Below are 17,340 nucleotides of genomic sequence, written 5' to 3' on the forward strand. Positions count from 1 at the left end.
TTCACTCAAGTTTCACTCCCAAGTTAAGAATACAAACCATATCTTCAGGAAACACCACAGCAAATATACACAGAGGTGTATATTTCCTTTCTTACAATACTCCAGTCAATATGAACCATGACATGGCTACTAGATGCTGCAAAAAAAAACAGAATGTATGGCTGCATGTAGGAGTTCATACTCCATAATATTTTGCTCTTCAAAAGGTAAAATACACCTGGTATAGCTTTCATGACAGCGTTACTAGACCTGTTATACAGAACTCCTGTGTGCCTTGAACTGTTATGCAAAATCAAAAGTCAGTTTCTGTTTTGCTGAAGTTATTCAGCAATGAGTTCTAGTTTTTTGCAGCCAGCTGCTTTGAAATGGCACATATTAGAATGAAGAGATAATTAGGTAACATTCATTTTCACTAAGAGCAGTAACCATGTAAGGAGCTGGATCTTTGAATCAGAATTGAGTCTGATTCTGATCATAACTGTTTAGTAACTTGTAGCATTTTATGTTCAGACATATGCAACTTTCACAGGAAGTTATCTGACATTACCTGTTCTTCTTTTTCTTTGGTCTTGCTCCTGGAGACTCTGGAAGAGGTAACATCCTGAGCTGGAATGACAGAGATTTGATGCAGTGGCATGTTCATCACACCGCCTTGTTTGGTCCAATCATTTACAGGAAGGAGGCTTGAAGGCAGCACTCATTCAGTGCCATTGTCAGGCCTTGCACCTAAAACAACAACAAAAAAACATGATGTTAAAGTAGCTTGAAATGCAATTATTTCTAAACCAAAGCTAAGCCATCAAGTAAACCAAGGTGCACCTCCTTCCCTCTGGTTTCTGAACAGGAAATAGTTCTGTGCGTTGGCTGGGTGAGAAAAGACACAGGACTTTTCAGGAGCCGGTACCTGACAGGTCAGAGCACAGTTTATGCAAATAATTAAGTAAGTTATCAACAGTTCTGGAAGTGGTCCCAGAGCGGGACAGAGGGCAAGGCTCAAGCTTGAGCATGCGTAGATAGAGAGGAGGAGAATGAGCAGCTCTCCCTGCTGAGCAGCCAGAGCGTGCTACCTGGAGGTACAGAAAGCAAAGCCGGCATGGGCAGTTTCTTGAGCTGCCAGCTTCACCACACCAGATCAAAGTGCTTCAGAAACAGTCCTGAATGAGGCTGAGTGCCATGGCTTTATTTAAAAACACTCTGGTCTGCATTTGGCTCCTGACATTCATTCAAATATGTACCAACAACAGGAAGACACGTTATGTTAGCTTATGCTTTCTTAGGGTCATTGGAGAATATTATAATCCAAATCCCTTGCTAGGAATCAGAATCCACTGGATTACATATTTTTCCTCCCCTCACTAATACAACTGTACACAGAGGAGCATTACTCACAAGAAAGACAGTAATAGATATAAATTATCCAAATTTGGCAGCTGTAATCTGAAAGGCATGCATAATTAGCCATACCTTTTATTAAATTAGCAAAGTTGCATTAAATACAAAGCCTTCTGAAACATGTAGGATCATGGAGTGTTTAATTGGAACCTAACCTGTTGCAAATTAGAAACAATCAATTGTGTTTAAGGAAAGGATTAGAGAGGAATTAACACAGGAGGGACTATATAAGTGGGGCAAAAGGATGATGCATTGTTCTTCTGTTTCCATAACAGATCAACTTTTTGTTTGCTCATGAATCTGTCCCAGCAGAAAACAAGGACTAAATAGCCTATATATTACGCTGCTAAACAGTTTGGAAGAGGTATAAGCCAGCACTTAATGTATACCCTTAGCACATAGGGCACACATTTCTTATTGAATATTTATTTAGCTTTAGGTTTTAAAGATAGGCCAAACTTCCTAGGTTCTTGATTCTGTGAAAGATGCTGGCCTGGTCCAGTCTTATTACCATTAGGCTCCACAGGAGTCCTGCATGATCTTTGACTGCTTTTGATTAAATAGGGAAAAATATACTACATATCGCAAGGCACTTTATGCAGGGAATGATAGCTCAGCATCCTCTTTCCACTGAGGGGGAAAAGAGTAACCAGAGGTCATACAGAAAGTCGCCAGCAAAAACAAAGGCAATGCCTGCTGCTTCCCAATCACACACTCCATTTGCCCATTAGAGCGCTCAGCCAAATTCAAGAGCGTTCCTGACACCTGGTCAGGATTTTTATTACTTTCAGTGCCAAGACAGCACATCATAACGCATTCATGGAAGCTTTGAAGGCAATGCCTCCATAACTTCTAGACACCACTGATCTTAACAATAAAACACATCTATATGCATGAATAGGCAACAAGGACACTTCCTTATTGGATGACAGAGGGAAACATGGAACTTATCAGCACGACTGTAAATCAGCTCTAGTGAAAAGAGAAAAACCCTGAAACTCACTGGGTCCTCCACAACTGTTTAGTTTCATCCTCTAAAGGAGCTGATCCATAAGTGCCAGGAGGAGAGATAATCATGGGCTGAATCAGGAATAGCAAACTGAAGTAAACAAAGCAGGAATGGAAGGTATTTTCCCAAGAAAACATAAGGAAATGAAATCCAGAGAGCGTCATGCTCCAATGAAAATATGTCAGGTAACGTGTTCTGTGCTACTGCCAGCAACGGCTGAACCAAGGGGGAGGAGGGCAAGGAGACAGACCCTGCTCTGTGCCCCCCCGAGAAGGGTCCTGGGCTTGCAGGCAGGGGCATTTTATTACCATAAAAAGAATAAGGAAACTTATTAGAAAACACAGCTAAACCCTCCTGATTATGACAAACACATCAGACCAGTTTTTCTGCAGGTACTTCGAGGATAGCACGTGTTAGAATTCTTTGCCAGAACCCAACCAGCAGATATAATCCAATTAGATATTCAAAGACGATGTGAAACAGCCCTCCGCTGGTAAAGTAGCCTGGCAGACACTCAATAAAGCCTGCCTTTGTTCAAGTGGAGCTTAGAAAAAGCTCTAAACTTACCCAGATGCCACACAGTAACATCTCCAGCCAGAAGGGACCCTAACAACACACAGACTCAAAGCCTGTTGGTCTCAACCTGAAGCACCTTAGCTCTGCAGTGCTAATTAAAGGATAAAGTTACACGAGTCAAGAGACCATCTGCAGTAACCAAGTGCAAACAGACCAAGTGCCAGAAAAGCAACGCCACTCAAAAAACACAACCAATTGAAGCAAGCTCTGTGGGATCTTTTCCCACAGCTAAATTAACACCAAGGGCTCCCTGACCCAGGGGGGCGAGGAGCTGGACACCTGGGAACAAGGATTTAAATTTCAGGCACGTCAAATGGGGGACCAGCCAGAAAGGTTCCCCAAGCAGGCAATGCTAAGGCTAGGGGACTGCTCCTAGTTGCTCCCTTCCATTCAGGATTTGCAGCTGTAAGTAGTACTGTGCAGATAGCTGTTCAAGCCCTCTCTCGTACAGCCTAAGCAATCCTTTATTGCTGCAGCACCTCTCCCCACCTACCCAACAGCTGAGCACACACACCCAGGCAGATAACACGTCTACTTCCTCCTCCTTGTGCAGGATCCGTCTCACAAACCCCACACACGAGGGAAGCCCCATGACCATTCGTATAGGTGTCTTGTTTGTGGAGGAAGGACTTTCCAGCTCCATTTTGCCTGGAAAGCTGAATTAATCATGGAATGGCAGGAAAGGGAGAGATAGGGCACATGCACGAGCCAGGTCCTGTAAGCAGCGCAGACATTTGCCTGCAAAGGATGAGGGATCCTGTTCTCCTGCCCCCAGGGCTGGTAACATATCATTCACTCTAAGAAAATACTTAAAGAAAACCTCTAAGGAGTTTGGGCATTCAGCAAACAATAATGAGCTAATCCTGTTTTCATAGCTGGACCCATGAGAGCGTTCTTTACTGATACTGCCAACAGCCTGTAAGCCACAGCCTGCTGCTCGTGCCCCAGGCTTCCCACCAACCTGTCCGGGACACAGGGGAAGCCCTCCTGTCCCCCCATCCACAGCCATACCAGTTCCTGCAAACTGGATTCCAGCGATGCTGCCAACTGTGGAGAGCCTTCAGAAACCAGAATCATTTCAACAGAGAAAATCCTGGCCTCAGAGTCCCCAAGACAGCTCTCAACAGAGGGATGATTTCACCCAGGTAGCCCAGTTCTGCTCTCTGCAGGGCATGCAGACAGTAACTAAAAACACCAGCAGACACCTGGAACCACTTCAGTTGTAATGCTCTGCCCCTCCTTACCTTGCTAGAACCATGGCAAGATCAGTAAGATTCAGAGGGAATGAGACTAAGTCTTTTAAGGTACTCCAGAAGAAAGGAAGGAAAAGCATGTGCATGAGGAGGGCCTGGCAGGCTGGGCACACCCCAGGGCAGTTCAGTCTCCTGATGGCAACAGAGCATTACATTCCTTTCAGTCACCAGCATTAAGTACATGAGAGGTGACAACTGACAGCAACAGGTAACCTCACCATGGCAAAAGCAGCTGGGAGACCATTTAAAGCCCCGCTTCCATCATCTACCCCATCAGGACCTTGCTGACAAGACAAGAACACATCAGCCATGAGGTGAGCCCTAATGCTCTGCAAATTCATGGCCTGCTATGGCAAGAAGTGCCACTGGAAGAAGCAAGGCCGATGTTCTGCTGTCCGCTACCCAAAGCAACTTTTCTATTACATGTTCCGAAATAAAGGCTCAACAGCTCCTTGCCAAAGATTCCCAGCTAGACTGTGGCAAGAGAACACAAATGCTGGTTTCCTGTTCGTGGTTTAGTATCTAGCAGAATCTAAAAATCTGGTCATTTAAACATTAGGTCATTTAAACTTCAAAGTCCACCACATTCGGTTGTTACACAGCCTATGTTGGAGACCTCCAAGAGAAGCTCTAGTGCTATAGTAACAGTGGCTGCAGATGTTCGCAGGCCATACCGAAATGAAAGCATCCTGTGGATGTATGTAGGTGTGCACACATGCTTTACATTGACCACAGGAGGAGAAAAAGAGACTCACATTTCTGTTGTTTTACTATTTGAAGTATAATAGATGCTCAGGATTACAAAAACAAACAACAACAAAAAAAAAACCACCAACTTCCTATGCAAGAAAGACAAACCCTGTAACCTGCACTGTAAGCAAAATATGAAGCAAGAGGTAACTAGAAGGAATTTCACCTGCGAGTTGTTCCTGACTGTTTGCTCCAAGGCTTCTGATACTTTATTCAATTCCCTTAGCCCCCATTGATGGCTGTGAGTTGTATCACATAGGTCAGTGGTCTGATAATCTTTGGGAGGATGGGCAAGTTAAAAATAAAGAAACAGATCACTGCTGTCCAGATAATCCAGACACTGCGCAGCACTGTGTTATGCCACAAATACCCTGCCTCGAAGCTGCTGAAGTCCATAGAGCTCAGGGGATGCACTGGCTGCAGGGTGGAAAGTGCTGCCCTGAGGCTTGGTGGAACACCAATGTGAACTGTGATCTTCTAAAACTTCCCCTCTGCACAGCACGAAAAACAACCAACCCAAACAGGAATGGAAACCCTCTGAAAAACACCCTCTGACTACTGCAAGATGGCATAACGCTTATTTTAGGTGAGACTGGAAATAATCTATTAATGCAGCTTTGGAATCTGTTTTTCTACTGAAGGCCTTGATGAAGTTCCCATAAGCATAAAATTTTATCCTCCCCCCCGAAGTTAGCAGAAGCACTCATCCAGTGAATTTAGCAAATGCCTGTGTGCATCTTACTTTGCTTACCTACCTTGACATTTGAACTGGATAGGGCTTATATCTACTTTCTGTACACTGTATATTCCATATTTGTAAATACTTCCAATCCTATTAGCTTGTGTTGGCTCTAGTTTCAAGCTTTTATTTATTTTATTTTGAGCTTGTCAGGACTCCTCCCCTACTAATGTGGCTTACATAATTCTTTTCCAGAGATGACAGATGTGCATCTTCAAAAAGAGGATCCTGCATCTGCGTTTCATTTTGTTTTACTGTAGTTCAATCAGTACTTTGTTAACAGCATCATTTAAGAGATGTCATCATGGTTTATGTACTTCACATGCTTTTGTTAACTTGACAAACAAATCTAATGAAGAGAGCTTAAGCTGAGAGGGAAGAAAAACTGGCACTTCTTTCCCTGCAGTACCTTTCACATTTTAGGGTTCATTCAATGTTGTATGTGAAAAGAGCTGCCAGAGTTGGACCTTGCTCTACACAGAGATAATTCTGAATTATTGCTATCTACAGCTATGCCTCTGTACACATTATCTTGCATTGTTTACTAACTCAGCTGCAACTTCTCACTTTGTTATCTCAGTTCCTCCTTTCTTCCACCTGCACGTGTACTAAAAATAATCAACTTGAAGACTTAAAAATATTTTTCTTTTAATATTTTTGAATTACATTATGTAGTTGAAATGAAAAGAAAGTTAGAAGGGGGACAAGAGATCCTTCTGCATGCTCTCCATGTTCCCTTTAAAAGCTTCCCAAGATACAGGAACATACAGCTGCAGACTACACACACCACATAGAAAAACAGAGATATCTGCCAGCTCTGGCTGACTACTCTCTAAATACAAAAATGATTGGTTTTACAAACATTTCTCCATAATGAAACTAGACAAGCAAGCTGTTAAACTACAGAATCAGTAAATTATGGTCCCAGAGCTCCCCTCCCTTGACTTCAATGAAAGCCGAGCATGGTCTGCACCTCATGAACAGATTCCTTCAGCTGTCCCCTTCAAATCCAATCAGTTGCTAAGTGCAATTACGAACTAGCTTGGCAGCACTGAGAAGAAAACGTCACTTCTCTCTGTTCCCGTAAGAAAATAACATAGCCGTTATGTTCCCCTGAGAAAAACAAACAAACAAACAAAAAACCCACCATAGAAATTACTATTTTCTGCTTATCCTAGAAGTGACTTACCTGCACCACTGGCATCATCACACCCTGCAGAGCCATCCAAGCACTCAGTGCACATGCAGGGAGCAGCTCCTGCTACAGAGGCCCAACTTCACTGACTACATCCATGCTCTGCTAGGTTGTACATATTTTTAAGAAATTCCCCTTGCATATGTGTTGATGAAACCTCCTGTAATATCAGCAATAATCCCTGGGACAGTCTCTAACTATCACAAGCAAAAAGAGGCAAAGCCTCAGTTTCACTCTCCACACTGGGAACCCCTAAGGATGGAGGGGGGAGAGGTCAAGAGCTAGAGGGATGCTGTTTTCTAAGCCAGCATGCAGAGGTCTCTAACTGCACCATTCAATTTCCACTCCCATTTGCATTAGGAAGTACCACACATTTTCGTGCCTAGACCATCACCATTTCACTCATCCCTTCACATCAAACACCTTCCTGCTCCAATGTGCTTTCAAATAGAGCAAGTCTAGCACACGGTTGTGCAGCAACCTCTCTTCATGGCTTTGCTTCAAGCAGGATGTAATATCACAGCATTCATGGGGTGTGCCTTGTTATCACTCCTAGCCATGATCCTGTCAACTCCCACAATAAGTAGAGGTCAGCTTTCTGAGAAATTAATGCCCTCCTCCAGGGAAGACATTTCTCCCTCTGATCTGGTACTGACTGCACACTTGAGAGCAAGAATTCACCTGTTTTGATCACATGGCTCAAATTAATATTTTCTTAAAGATAGGGATGATGACTTGCTTCTTCATCATATTCAGGTTCTTGCTTCTTCATCATGCAACAGCACCATAACTGTTCCTGCAGTTTTTAAGAAAAGCTTTTACATCTTCATTGTGTGTCCAAAATCACTGCACAGCGTTAATCTACACCATGCCACACGTGTGGCTGCTTGCTCTTGCTGGTGATAGCCAGTGCATCTTTTCCTTACTAACCCATAGGAATGGTTATTGGTGAGGTTTCATACCATTTGAACTTCTTAAATGAAAGGGGAAAAAAAAAAGATTACTGCAAACATAGTTTGGGAATGGTAAAGAGCACCACAGTCAGTCCTCTGCAATCGTCCATCACCCTGCGATCAGCACAGAGGGGTCCACAGCCGATCTGTTGGATACAAACAAACATATCCTTTCCCCCACTACTGGAAAAAGGCAAAGCCCACAGAACTATGACATGCCAGGCAAAGACAGCAAGTGGTATCAAGTGCAGCACAATAACGCAGGCCCCCGGAGTAACAGGAAATCTCTTAGGCAAAACATCCACATGATCTGCACGATTAGGCAAAGCATTCCCTATGACGACTGATGAGTTTTGAAAGAAAATTTTGTTGAAGGTTGCAGTCAAATGGAAAGAGGGACACACTAACACATGTACAGACCAATGAGAGAAGTCTGCACCAAAATAGATTTGTAGGCAAGCTTCTAGTCTAGGATAGAAGTCCTCATGATATAATTTATGATTGCCACCCCTATAATTTATGATCACCTCCCATTCTCTGCCGCAATCATTTTGAAGTTCATGAAACTAACTCAGTTCTGAAATCCAAAGAAAAATTGCTTTATATTTTGATCTTCATAATTAATAAAGACTATTAAAAACAAATACATAAATTTACATCAAAGATAATGAAAGTCTGTTTTTCTCAAACAATGTAAATATTTACAGCACAAGATAGCGAAGAAACAAAACAATCTCATTATTGTTCAGTGAGGACATTGCTCACATTCTGTATTATGCATGGATAACAATGATGCATTTTTAGGGTAATCCTGTACTACATCACTTATTTTCCAGTACATCAGAAGTTAACGTTTGTGAAAGCTATTTAAGAACAACAGGCGCCTAAGCAACGTTTTTCACCATTGTTTAACTGCTACCAGGCAAACTGTTCATCCTAAGCCAGAGTAAAAAGAAGATAGTATTGACTAAACGATTCTGCATTTTGGAGAAGTATGAAATCGTTGTTTCTCTGATGCTGGGTGAATAAGAAGCTTCTAAACTGATGCACATCAGAATGCATTTCTTTTGAATGATTCATGAGTTAAATCTCAGATCACTACTTACAGGCTTAAGTTACAACATATCTTTTCTCTGGAAATCTTTAAAGCAAACAAATATAGATTTCTGCATCATTATGCCTAACCATTAGGCTCTTTTTAAGGAAACAGCTATAAAAGTTCCTTAGAACCTGCACAGTACAGGAATTGGAGAGCCCCAAACCAGTTTCTTCAAAAGCTCAAGCACTAAACAAGACTGTCAATGTACCTAGCATTTTGTACCTGATTCTTCCACAAACTTGCATGACATAACATCATTTTCAAGCATATTTCCCCATGCTTTAGAATAAAATGACCTTCTGATGCAAAACTAGGTACATGAAGTCATTTGCTATGCCCTGAAGTTAAGAGTGTTAAATTTTAAATACATTTTAAATCCAAGGGAATGCTACAGGTCACTACTTTTTATTACAGATATATTCATGGATAGCACGTCTACTTCATGGCTGGATAATGGTATTTCCAACTTCCCTACCTCCTGGATGCTTTACCCACACAAAAAACTTGTAGGACTGGCATCGCTCCTTACTGTGGCAATACACAGTACCTGGCACAACCAAATCCCAGACGCTATGGTAAGGCCTGCAATAACAGCGGGATGTGTGTTAATCACTCCTGCAGGGGTTACACCTGCACAGCCACCATTGCGATTCTTCATTTGACATAGTTGCTAGCGAAGCAAATACGGTATTTCTCATCAATTTCAACATGGAAATTGCACTATGAAGAGTTTAAGAACCTCTGTGTAACAGCATTATCATTAAATAGCAAAACTGCATAAAGCCTACAAACAGGGTGCAGGTCTGAACAGAATTAATTCCCCTCCAGTGCCAGAACAAGACAGTCTCTCCCAGCTACAAGCTTGTCATAGTGCACGCAGCGAGATTAAAACCCTGCACCTTCTCTTCTTATCTCAAGTATCCATACTGTAGCTTAAAGCCCAGGCAAGTGATTTCAGAGGGCTGACAAACAGTCGGGCTCCCCGCATCCCAGCTCCCCACGCGACACATTGCTGACACCAACGCGCACTGGCAGCAGAGAAGTGTCAGCAAAAACAATTTCCTTTCACTAGCAAGCTGGTTCATGCAAGTGTGCTGGAAGGCGTATGTCGGGTCTGCGTGTCCTCCCCCCTCAACTGTGCTCTGTGCCACCAGAAAAGAAGGAACTGGCATTACTGAGGCCCCCAGACAAGGCACTCCTCACCATGGTCTATAAAAGGCCATTCATCCCCACTGTACCTAAAATAGCTGCTAGATGCGGTCATGAGATGAATACACGACTGTGGATTCCTTTCTTATATTTACAAGAAACCTAGTGTCCACTGCTTACTTCCTCACCCTCCGTCCTTGTTCTTTGTTCTGCAACCGAGTGTTCACCCTTTCTGTCCCACCCCTAATTTGTCCCTTCGTTTCTACAAACATTTAGATGCCTGGAAAAACAGTTTACAAGAAGTTTAGAGAAACACAACAAAACTCCATCAATCCATTCCTATGCACATACAAGCTCTATATATAATCTTATGAAAAAAATCTATTGCAGCTATCTACCAGGACTAAAACAGGATTTCTAAGCCCATCTGTCAACCACGGGCAGATGCAGAAGGCTGCTAAGACAGCAAGTGTGCAGGTGAACGGAAACTGTGCCTGTTCATGAGAAACCATGAGAATTGTACAGGTCTGTTTCTTGCTGCTTGGGAAGAGGCTGACTCACAGTGCCAAAATGACTTCTGTTTTTTCACCCAGGAGATGCTCCAACCAATCTTCAGGTATCTACTAAAGGTAAGAAACAACCCAGGCCATTAGAGAGCAGCAAACTGTCAGACAAAACATGTTTTAGATGAAGCTGGTAGTAGCCAGGGCAATGCAGAGGAATGGATTCTGGGATGCAGTTGCATATCCACAGGGCAAGCAAAGGAAGTCAATATGGGAAGCTGTCCATACGGAGAAAGGCTTAAAATAAAATTCAGGATCATGACCACAGCACCGATACCAATTGGTCACATTTTTCAACCCTATCACATTTATGAGTGGTTTTTCTGTCTTCTTCCCTAATAGATGGGTTTTCCTTTAAATTAGTTTAGAGAGGAGCCATCAAGATAAGACAAGTGTGCTGAATAGAGCCCATGCAATTCTGGTGCATGTGAGCGCTATTACAAAACCTGAAACATTTATGAGGACAAAAACTGGAAGGAACAGCAGTTTCCATCAGGCATCTACTGAAACTGAAGGCAAGAAGAAAAAGGTCATTTTTTTTTTTTTTTTTAACTGAAATTTCATCAGTCTGAGAAGAAAACATCCTGTTGGAAAGAGGGGAGCGTTGAACCTGTTGAGGTTGCATCAGAATTTTACATCAGCTGCATCCAAAGCTGCAGTTAAGAAGAAAAAGAGCCCATCTTGCTTTCCTTCATGTTTTCCAGGACCTACACCTGGTGCTCATGTGGTTTCCTTCTTTAAGTAGTCAGAATTAAAACAGTATCCAGGCATATCCGCTCTTCCAAAAAGTAGATAAAAAATTACTACTGACAAATAACCTGAATGTCTGCTGAACTGGCCTAATAGAGCAATAAGGACGTATTTCTTTATTAAGCAGCTTTAAATGACAAATGTAAGATTCTTTTTTTTTTGTAATTGAAAAAAAAAAAAAAAAAAAGAAAAAAAGAAAACTACTTTCTATTCCAAGTGCAACAGATGATGTCAGAGAACCAAGACAAAATCCCCTCAGTTTTCTGCTCGCTCAGGCCAGCTGGCCTGTTCCACCCCAGAGACAGCCCCAGCTTCGGTACAGGCTCACATCGGCACCAAGGCAGACATAAAGTACTTCATGCTGCAGGGTATGGATTCTGTTAGTTTGGAAGTGGCAGGAGCCTGCAAGTGACCAAAACATTTCTGATTTCTCCTTGGAGAACCCAATCATTCTCCTTCAGCGCCCGGGTGCAAGAGGAAGCACCTCAGGCGCTGAGCCCTCAGTGCCATAAGGCGCCCAGTTCCTCCTTGCACACTGCCGCATTAGCTGTGCTCTCTGAAAGAGGCACTAAACCTTGGTCCCATGGGAAGTCACACTTCTGTTTCACAGGAACACAAGCTATTTGCTTAAGAGTATCAGCTGGCAATGGCAAAGCTCCTCTTTCACAAGCTCCCTTTACCACCCCCTGTTGAAGAAGTAATTTGGCACAAATCTCACATTCCCTGCATTTCCTGCAAAGTTAACGGAAGTTTCACACTTTTGCAAGGTCAGCTCAACTCTCACTACACTCTTATAGAGGACAGGGACTAACTTAGAAACTAAACAAAAAAGAGGCTAGCAAGTATTCAAATCCCAATCTTATGAAATGTTAAATAACCCAGTGGAAAAGGCTCTTTTTTCCCTTGTTGCCAAAACATGCTGGTTCTGCAGCAAAACCAGGCAGCTTTCTTGTTAACGCTAAACCAATGCTACGTAACAGTTTGAAACAGGAAACGAAAAGGATACCACGGACACACAACGTGAGAAGGTTTGTTTGCATGCTCAGTGTTTGGGGGAAACCATATCACTTCCTTCAGGGCTACACACCAAGGAGGGCATCTCCTCTGCCTGAAAAATAGGCACTGCTGACGAAACAGCACCCTACAGTATCTAGCTGGGGACAAGATTCAGCAGTTCAGTGCAAGATCAGCACCATTACCCTTAGCTGGTGTCCCCTCAAAATTCCCCCTCCAAACTGATTCTGCCCAGACTTTCTTCCTGACTGACAAACCCAAGATTTCACTTCAGTCTCCGATCTTGTTCCATCTGCAGGCTGTAAATTAGAATACCTCTTCAATTAGAGATCAATGATGGGATTAGAAGGTGGATTATTTTTAGCAGCCCTCTGATTGAGCCAGTGTCACAGTCAGTTATGAGTCACTGCCTTTCCTAGAACTATATTTTATGCCCCAACTTCCAATGCAACATTTAGTAGCTCTTCAAAGGCCATCATCTATCAGTCGTCTTTGCTGGGAACAGAGAAAAGGGAAAGCAGCTATCATTCAGCCCAGAAGAGACTTCTTAAGATCTTCAGGATTCTCGTTCAAAACCTAGAAAGAAGGGCAAGGGGAGATAAAGAGCTCTGCAGAGAGGCACAGCCATCTTCACAGCTGTGCTGAAGACAGTTACAGGCTCGAATAACCTATCCCTGACAGCTGTCGTGCTGGAGTGGCATCTCCTACACAAGGGGTCTTGTGAGGCCCAGCGACAGTACACTGCACTGTGTTCTTGTTCGTTGGGTTACAGCATGACTTGGCTCGCCAGTCATTATCTCTCCCCACACCACCACCTTTTTTTTTGGCACATTCCAGCAGAGGAAAGGCTCAGCACAGAAATTTGCCAGCTCTCCCTTGACTCACGGGGGTTGCTGGACACTGAGGACAAACAGCACCCGCGAAAAGCAGGCCTGTGCTCCAGCACGGCCATGCCACCGGCCTTGGCAGGACGTGCTGTGCGCGGCCATGCTGCCTTCCACCCCATCCTCTGCTGGCAAGACCTGCTTCCAGACTTGAAACCCAACAGTTTCTTCATCTCACTAAATTCCCTATTCTGGCTCAGATGTCTCTAATATGCATTAGTTAGATTACATCAGTGACAAAGAACTGTCCATGAGGCTCACAGGACACAGCTCAAAGGAGGCCAGTCAGAGTCTGGACAATCAACCCGCCGTTTCTCCTTCCCTTACTCACACAAGAAATAATGCCAGTTACAACTGTGTGACAAGGGATGAGTATACGGTTTGTGAGGTCTTGTGGAAAGCACAGCAATACTGAAGTATGAGTGTGAAACCCACAAGCACACCACCCCTGCACAGGCTCAGCCAGTTAAGACAGGCTCAGCCAAACCCATGCAGGACTTGCAAAGCTGAGAGCCCAAATACAGCAGCTAGGAAGGACATGAAAAGAGAGCTGAGAGCTGACAGCAGCCAGCCAGCAGCCTCACCAGCAGGATGCCCTGATGGCAGCATGGGCTCATTGCCAAGTCTGAGCACAGCACCTGTAACACTGCACAGGTATACACCCCAGGGGGCATTCAGAGATGGAGCACGTGTCCCAGCTGACAAGCAGAGCTCAAGTACACAGACAAAGCAAGCAACCATAACAAATGTATAATGCACACACAATGGAAGATCACAGCCAAGAGTCAAATGCATGATGTATTTAATTCCCTTTCTATGTAAGGAACTGATCCTGACTCAGCTTCCTTGCGCTCAGGATCCCTGTCAGCTGAACCACACAATGCCACACTTGCTTCTTAACAGGGTATCACTGAATGGAGGAAAATGAGTGAGAAAACTGATATCAACACCAGCAGTGAATAAAAGCCTGGGCTTGGTGCAGATACAAGTGTCTCAGGGCTCCCTACGCACCAGATGTTGACCATGGGAGACTCAGATCCTGGGAAGAATAAAACCACCAAAAGACTACAAAGCATACATCAGACTAACCAACTGCGTGTGGCAGGTAGGTAAGTAGAGGAGATGCACCCACTTTTCACTACAAGCATCTACGGTGAGGAGACACAAAATGCAAGAAGCTCTTAGACAATGCTGGTACAAGCCACAGGGCTCTGGCGGGGCTGTCTATTGCTGCTTTGAACAGAGCCTTGAAGCTGAAGTTCTCATCTTTCACTTGCACAATGTCCAGCTAGAAACAAAGCTATACACCTCATTAAAGAAAAAAAAAAAAAAAAAAAAAAAAAAAAGTAATTATATCAGGAAAGCTCAAAGAGGAATAATCTTGAAACCCTAGATATTTAGAAAATACAACAGGACCTTGCAAACCTCACCTTCTGAGCAATTCACCTGGAAAACACCACACTGCAGTTTTCCTACACTCCCAGGAAGGGATATAAAAAGAACCTCATCTCTAAAATGCCTTGGAGCTGCAGAGCTCTTCAGGTGTACCCGAGCATGGCTCTTTCTCACCCACCTGCCAAAACATGTAGCAGCTTGTATAGAACAGCACAGAGACCTTTCAAGCCTTGCAATTTTACAAGGAAAACAACACGGTGAATATTTTCCACAACATTTGAAAGACTTAACTCCAGGGGTCTCACTTAGAGGTTATCCTCTTCTTTCAGGTCTGACCCCAGGGCAAAGGGTACAAAATAGCTGAACACCACTGTCATGGGAATCACAGAAACACAGTACACTTCTCATGCAAAGGAACTGCTAAACAGCAATTATAGAGTTTTCATACCCCAAAGCAGAGATATTTTAACAATACAGTGTTAACACACTGCATAAGAACACAAACACTTTTAGAAGGCTGAAATCTGATCTCATTTTTATTGGCTTCTGCTTTGTCATGCCAAGTGCTAAGTTAAAACTCCCTTCTATCTTTTAATCAAACATGCTACTTTTTTTGTTAACTCTCCAGATCAAGCCAGTCTGACAAGACTCCTGTAATTTTACAACTGAATCTCTCCTCCCTCCACCCCCTTATGTTATCAAACATTAATTTTGTGAAGAGTCTGATGCACAGTGCCAATTCTAATTTACTAACAATTCTTAACCTTTTCCCTCCCTTACACTCTCAAAACACCTTGCAAAACAAGAAGGGCATCCACTGGACAGAAGGATCAGCACCCTCAGAGCATACATTTTGGTATCTTGTGGTTGCAGTGTTCCTAAGTGTCATCCACCCATGTGAAATACCTTGTGTCTAAAAAAGTGCTATCTCTGTGAGCTTCAGCGCAGGGTGAGGCTACAGCTCTAGGTCATGACATTGCAATTTACATTCCCTTCCTCCTGTTACATCTACAGTTTCAGCAAATATCTGACATTTGGCCAACAGGTTCAGAAGTTACTTGCAGTGCAATTGCATAAGCACACTTCCCATTGGAAAGCAGACTAAAAAAATCCAAGAATATTACAAAACACATAGGACAGATGACAAATGATCTGCAGAAAGTAAACGTATGCATAGGTGAGGTAGCTTACACCAGAAATATACAGGGCAGAAGCAGAACACGACTCAGATTTCCTGTCTTTCAAAATAAACCTTTAGTTGCAAGTGACCTTCCTCTTTTTTATAGAGCTAAGCAGACATTTTTTTCCTTTGCAACAAGACAGTATTTAGTTCTTTACATTTATGCTGTGTGGAATAAGAAAACTCTCTCACCTAGAGATAATTTTCAGTGTCAAAGAGCTGCAGCTCCTCTGGAAGCTTTCAGCTGCCTTGGTTTCTATTATGTGTACGTATTTATGAATATACACATATACACTTTACGGAAGCAGCTGCAATGTAATTGACTTGTTATGGACTGAGCTAGGTAAAAAACACTGATGGTAACTGTCCTTCATTGTTCTGGCACCTCCAGTTCAGATCTGGCAGGCAGACTGTGTATGAAAATGACCCTGAAAGCTACGATGATGATAATCACATTTAAAAGGACAACTTTTTGGATGCAGAACTAAAAGGGAAGTTCTCTTCATTTACCAGAAAGGAAGGAAAAACTGAATTCTACTGATAACCCCCCGGACTGTTTCCATGTGCAATTTGCACTCTGTTGTCACCTACAGTAAACTTTTACCTAGTGCTCTTCACATTGCTCTGATAATATCAGATGTTACCGGGCTCATTAAGAACAGTAAAGCCACTGCGAACTTTCACTTTCTCTCTGTTGTAGCAGAGTTTGTCTGGCTGCTCAGAGCAAGTCCCTTAAGAGCAGCCTGCTGAAGGCAGCCACGGGAAACAGGCGAGGAGGAGACAAAACCACAGACAGGGCAAGATGAGGCATCTGCAGGAATTTGATGCTGTAACATGGCCCATGGTGTGAAAGCACGGCAGAGCCTGCATCGCATGACTGCGCGTTTCAAACCATCCATCTTCCCACACACACATACAGTCAACACAGAAATAAGCCATTTTTTTTCCATTAGCCTTCCTGTTCTGACTGATGCATTCATAGTTACAATAGATTATAACAAGGATTGGCCTAGTAGTGAATCACCCTCAATAGCACACTGCGCTTTTACAACTAGAAATAGAGGGATCAGAGAGATTAATCCTCTGTCCTGGCTGACGTGAGGAGCGGGGACAGTGAAAGCAAATAGAAATAGTCAAAGATGGTTCTTCGCCTTGATACAGCACCCCCCTAGCTGATTTTGAAGGAGACTCTGTCAGCATGATATGCTTTAAGAGGCCATTAAGAATCAAAATAAAGGAATTCCTGCAGTAATCAGGAGAGTAGGCACTCCCATCAATAACCCGCATAACATCTCCTTCCTCCTTGCAGGAAGGGGGAGGCCAGACTCATGCCTGCTGCCACGTGAAGCACTTACCGTAGTAAGGTTTGCCTGAACACTTCCTCAATGCTTAATTGGTGCTGCAGGGTGGATCATACACAGGGAGCCTGCTGCTTCCTC

General features: G+C 43.3%; 1 long non-coding RNA gene across 1 annotated transcript in view; it reads right to left on the reverse strand.

Annotated features, from left to right (window-relative positions):
- LOC311429110 overlaps window positions 1-17,340 on the reverse strand; it is a 30,870-nt gene that overhangs the window by 8,140 nt on the left and 5,390 nt on the right. The window contains exon 2 of the long non-coding RNA XR_014688103.1: window positions 548-726. This is a non-coding gene — a long non-coding RNA (uncharacterized lncRNA). The remainder of the gene's footprint in view (window positions 1-547; window positions 727-17,340) is intronic.

This window comes from Aythya ferina (genome assembly GCF_964211825.1).
Source record: "Aythya ferina genome assembly, contig: HAP1_SCAFFOLD_329, whole genome shotgun sequence".
NCBI lineage: Eukaryota > Metazoa > Chordata > Aves > Anseriformes > Anatidae > Aythya > Aythya ferina.